At 42.0% G+C, this 6,088-nt stretch overlaps 1 protein-coding gene across 3 annotated transcripts in view; it reads left to right on the forward strand.

The window, feature by feature from the left end:
- Window positions 1-6,088, forward strand: part of Cfdp1 (craniofacial development protein 1) — a 147,250-nt gene that overhangs the window by 40,107 nt on the left and 101,055 nt on the right. The window lies entirely within an intron of this gene.

Consider the following 6,088-nt stretch of genomic DNA (forward strand, 5'->3'; position numbering starts at 1 on the left):
AAAAAAAAAAAAAAAGAAAGAAAGAAAAAAAGGAAAGAAAGAAAAGAAAACAAAAGTAAGTGCTTCATTGAAAGTAATAAAATCAGATGCAGCCACAGTGTTAGGAGGAAGTATTCCTAGTGCTTGATAAGAGTCATCACCAGGTGTGGTGGCACATGTGTTTAAGACCAGCCTGAACTACATAGTGAGACCCTGCCTCAAAGAAAAAAAGCTCTGACTCATGGAGCTTTTCTTTTCTTTCTTTCTTTCTTCTTCTTCTTCTTTTTTTTTTTTTTAAAGGGGCTTTTACTTTTATTATTGTTACTATTTTTTTTTGGCAGAACCGGGAATTGAACTCAGGCCCTTGCACTAGCCAGGCAAGCGCTTATTCTACTGAGCCATCTCCCTGGCTCGGGGCTTTTCCTTTTAAAGGATTGCTGTCATTATGGAGACCATTTCAAAGCTGGGTCTAACTAAATTTCATATGTTTTTACCAAGAAGGAACAAAGGGCCTCCAGATTATTTACAGTGAATACATCAACACTAGCAAAAGCCATGGTTATCTGAGAGATCTGACTTCTCCCAGGTTGACCTTTGGCGAGTGCCTGAACCATGGCTGCCTGTGTGCCTGGTGAGCAGCGTTAGGTGGTGAGGTCACATGACACCTGGAAGGTGGCCTTTCCAGGAAGAGGACCTGCGGCTTGTTTCACAAGCATGCCTGTTAGGAGTGAAGACTCATTGCTAATTACTGTATTCATTAAGATAATTAGAGGAATGTGGATATTCAATAAACCTGACCTGAATGTGTTTTGGAATCTGGAAGTGATGCCTTTAAGAGAACAATGGTGTTTTCTCAGTTTATTATTATTATTATTATTATTATTATTATATAGGGTTTTGCCAAGCAGCTCAGACTCGTAGTGATTATGCGGTACCAGGGATCGAACCCAGGTCCTTGTGCTTGCCAGGCTGGCACTTGGATCATCAAGCTATATTCCCAACCCCCAAAATTTCTTTTTCTTTTTTTTTTTTTTTTCTGGAACCGGGGATTGAACTTAGGCCTTTGCGCTTGCCAGGGAAGCGCTTATTCTACTGAGCCATCTCCCTGGCCCCTCTCAGTTTAATAATTTATAATTGAGGCTGGGAATATAGCTCAGTGGCACGGTGCTTGCTTGGCTAGCTCAAGGTCCTGAGTTCAATTCCCAGTATGCCCTTCCCTGCAGATTTATAGTTGAACATGCTCTTTTTGTTTTTGTGGAAGAATAATTTTACTGAGAAGTAATCCTTTTACCACATAATTCTTCAATTCAGATGATACGGTTTTGATTATTGGCATATCCAGAGGGTGACACATTTGCAGTACTGTGTAGCCACAGTCATTTTTGTCACCTCTGAAAGAAACACCGAGTGTGTTTGCAGTCCGTTTCCACTTTCATCTTCACTCTTCTCCCGCCGTGCTCAGCCAGCCACTGATTGACTTGATGTCTAGATTGGCTTATTTGAATATTTCATATGAATGGAATCAACATTTGTCCTTACATGGTAGTTTTCTGTGGCTTAACATACTGTTTTCAAGATTCAACCATGTCACAGCACTCATCTGTAATTTCTCTCTCTCTCTCTCTGTGATACAGGGTCTTGCTGTGCAATTTGGAGTCATAGTGATCCTCCTGTCTCAGCCTCCCCAGCACTGGGATTATAGACATGCACCACCAAACCCAATTTTGGAGGCCTGCACGGCGTTCCCAGTTTTGGGGCTGGCATGGCATTTGGTACTAAGGATCGAACCTTTATTCTTATGCTTGCTAGGCAGGCTCTTAGACCATCGGGCTATCTCCTCAGCCTCCCCTCTTTCTTTTCTTTTCTTTTCTTTTCTTTTCTTTTCTTTTCTTTTCTTTCTTTTCTTTTCTTTTCTTTTCTTTTCTTTTCTTTCTTTCTTTTTTTTTCTGAGACAGGGTTTCGCTATACAGTTCAGGCTGGCTTTGAACTCACTTTGTAGCCCAGACTGACCTCAAACTCTGCCTCGGCCTCCTAAATTCTGGGATTATAGGCATGAGCCACTATATACAGCTATAATTTATTTTTTTATAGTTTTTTTATTCATACCATGAAACAATATTGTTACTATGTCACAGTTTGTTTATTTATTTACTAATTGATGAACATAATAAGATGGTTTCCATATTTTACTCCTATGGATGTTTCTATAAACGATTCATGTACAAGCTTAGGTGATTGTTGTGTATAGAAGTGGAATTGCTGGGTTATGTGATAACTTGGACACGCTCTTGAGTAGGAGCATGAGCCTCAAGGATGGGTAGGCGCCTTGAGTACCTGGATTTCTTCCACGATGACTTTTGTGAAACATGTAGTTTTTAAATGTAAGCTCCTGCTGTAGGAAAAGGAGACCAATAGAAAACCATAGTGGTGCCTTAGTTCAGGAACTTGATTCTTGGCATGATTCTGGGTTACAAACCAAATTGGATGAGAACCAAATCAAATTCAATGATTAGATTCATTGTTGACCTTGTGGGGAAATTTGATTCAGTTTGCATACAGTTCAGTTTATGGCAAGAATTGTGGAAAGTTATTTGTAAATTGAGATGCCACTGTAATGTCTGGTAACACTAAACCAGTGACTGGCTGGGTGTGGTGGCACACGCCTGTAATCCCAGTACTCAGGAGGCTGAGGCAGTAGGATTGCTGTGAGTTTGAAGCTAGCCTGGGCTACATAGTGAGTTCAAAGCCAGTTTGCATGATAGTGAGACCTTGTCTCAAAACAAACCAAAACCTAAACCCATGACAAAAAAAAAAGGACAGACTAATTCTGAAAGTAATGAGAAGGAATTAAGTCTTTTGATTGTTTCCAACCAGCTTTAAACTCTACTCAGTAAGATTTCCTGGTGTGGAATTTTGATTTAGTTGATTCAGAGCTGTCCTTGCCCTAATTTTATTACTGTTTGTAAATAGATGTTCTTGACTTTCTCGCTTTTGAATTATACTTTTGTTATTCTTAGGATGTGGTACTGCCAATAGGAGGTGTTCATAAATGTGTGGTAAAATTTTTTGTTCATCACAGTGACTTGAGGAGTCCCCTGGCAGGGGTTCCAGGATGCTGTCTGTCCTCCATTCCTTAGGATAGTGAGTACACAGGACAGTCTTCCTTCTTGAAGTCCCAGCAGCGGCCCTCTTACACTGTCTTGGGTAAATGATGTCCCTTTGCTACATAGCCGTTGAGCCCTCCATCAGCGTCTGGCCTCAGACTATGTTCTCAGGCCGCTACGTAAAGCTAACAGGTCCATGGATCAGATTTGTCCTTTAGATGTTTTTATTTGGCCAGCATTTAAAAAGTAAGGAAAGTTGACTTTAAAAATCCAGATTACTGTTTTTTTCTGTAGAAAGGAAAAGGAGTCTACCTTTCGTGCCCAGCCCTCGCTCAGCCGCTTTGTGGCGGTCTTGGCCTTCTCCTTTCCTATGCAATTGTTCTTCGCAGTCTCCAGGACATTGCCTTTGGGTGCCCATGTGCGTTTCCTTGTGGAAACAGTTCTCTGGATCACATATCAGACATGCTGTCTGTTCAGACTACAGGTTTAATGTTTTCTACTGAGCCAAGCATAGCTTAGAGTTAGAACATGGGTTTAATATGCAAGCACCCCTGTGTTCAATCTTGGTGCCAAAAAATAAAATTACTTTTTTTGTTTGTTTGTTTTTAACACAGGATCTTGCTATGTGGTCCAGGCTGGTCTTGAAATCACTACGTAGTCCAGGCTGGCCTCGCACTCCTTCTACCTCAGCCTCCTGAGTGCTGGGGTCACAGCCAAGCGCCACCACTCCCAACCTGTTAACTCTTGTTAGAAGAATGAATACCTCCTATGTGTTGATTGCTTAGCCAAATTTAAGGCACAATGCTAACTAAGTGTTTTCCCTGAATTACTTCATTTAACCCATGTAAGAGGCAGGCACTAACTTCACGCTTATTTCTCCTAAAGAAGCTCAGAGAAATTAGAACTTGTTGGGAGTGCTTGACCAGTAATTTATGGAGGCAGAACTCCAGTCCCCAAGGCTGGGATGCTGGCTGAGTCTGCTCTCACCTTTTTAAAAAATAAGGGCCAGGGGCCGGGGAAATGGCTCAGTGGAATAAGCACTTCCCTGGCAAGCACAAAGGCCTGAGTTCATTCCCCGGTTCTGCCAAAAAAAGAATAAAAAACAAGGGCCAGCCAGATAGCTCAGTGGATTGAAGCACCTGCTTAGGCAGATGCAGCGAGTGGGGTTAGACCCCCAGTGTGCTGTGCCTGCCTCGCCACCAGAATGGACTGAGACAGCTGAGACAAGGCGTGGTGGTGCAGGCCTATAATCCCAACGCTTGGGAGGCTGAAAACAGGAGGATCACTACGAGTATGATCTGTATAGTAAGACCCTGTACTAAATACTAAAAAAACGAAAAACAATCCTTCTTCAACTCTATAATTTTTTTTTAATTTTTTATTTATTTTATTTATTTGAGAAACAGAGAGAGAGAGAGAGAGAGAGAGAGAGAGAGAGAGAGAGAGAGAGAGAGAGAGAGAGAGAGAGAGAGAGAGGGGTGTGTGTGTGTGGCCAGCTCAGCCCACCAGGGGGCGGGGCTGGCTGGCATGTGGTGCTGGGGGATTGAACCGCGGTCCCTGATGCTTTGCTAAGCTTGTTCTAAGTAGGTGCTTTAGACCACTGAGCCATCTCTCCAGCCCTCAACTCTATAATTAATGAGGACCTTTTGTTACTTGTTAGGTATGCTACTGAGAATTGACCTCAGGGCATCCTGATGCTGAATAGACATTTTTTGTAGAAAGTGTCACCAAGTTACCTGGGCTGCCCTTGAATTTGCCAGCCTCCTGCTTCAGCCTCACTGGCAGCTGGGATTATAGGCATGTGCCACCACACCCAGGATATTGAAGGACTCAAACTACTTTGTATTTTGACATGTTTGAGAGAATTAACATGACTGTTGCCTCTTTTCCATTTTTTATCTTTTCCCCCTAAATTATGGGCATATCAGGTTCTCTACTATATTTCCGTCTCATTCCTATCTCATAAAATTGAAGGGACTGGTACATTTTTAAAAAATGAATTCTGGACCTGGGATTGAGCTCAGTGCAAAGATCCTGAGATTCGTTCATCAGTAGTACAGGAAAAAATAAAAAATAAAAAAAGGAAAGAAATGAAAGAAAAAAATGAATTCCACCCTAGTACTCAGGACCCTGAGACAGAAGCATTGTGAGTTCTAGGCCAGCCTCCCCTACATAGCAAGACCCACAGCGATTCCATTGATATCTGTCAACGGTCAGTAATAAAGCTGTGGACACGGTGTAGTAAGTCACCTGAGAATAATGGCTGTGGCTGTTTCCATATGGGCAGCTAACTCCAGCTGAGATCTGAATGTACAACATGGTAGGTAACTTACATGAGGGTATTGTCAGTGCAGCTAGATAGGACAGTGCTTCCCCAAATTGCATTTCTTCTGAATATGACTAACTGGAGATAGGTTTTAAAAGGAAGCTGAGGCAGGAAGATCACAAATTCAAGCCCAGGCTGGGCTGTTCAGCCCTGCAAGACTCTCAAAAATACGAAGTCAAAAAGGCTCTGGATATAGCTCATTGTGAAGGCACTGGTTTCGATTTCTAGTACTGGGGGGTAAAAAAGAGAAAAGAAAGGATGTTTCAGGAACTAGTGGTATCGAAGGAAATGATTGATTTTGGATGCCAGCTGGTTCTGCTATAACCTTATCAGTTTTATTTTTTTTATTTTTCAAAATTTTATTGATAAACAGCAATGAGACAGTTTCAAATCAAATCGGAAGTACAGTTTCAACAAATAACACACTGCATACATTCTTCTTAGTGGTTAATTGCTGTACCTTATCAGTTTTAGAATGATGAGTTCTGTTGGAGGAAGAACATCTTCTTCTGGGCTCTGACTTTCTTTTTTATTTATTTATTTATTTATTACATTTATTTATTGTGTGTGTGGCCAGCTCAGCCCACCAGGGGGCGGGGCTGACTGGCATGTGGTGCTGGGGGATCGAACCGCGGTCCCTGTGCTTTGCCAAGCTTGTTTCAAGTAGGTGCTTTAGACC

This window comes from Octodon degus, unplaced genomic scaffold (assembly GCF_000260255.1).
Source record: "Octodon degus isolate 3935 unplaced genomic scaffold, OctDeg1.0 scaffold00011, whole genome shotgun sequence".
NCBI classification, from domain to species: Eukaryota; Metazoa; Chordata; class Mammalia; order Rodentia; family Octodontidae; genus Octodon; species Octodon degus.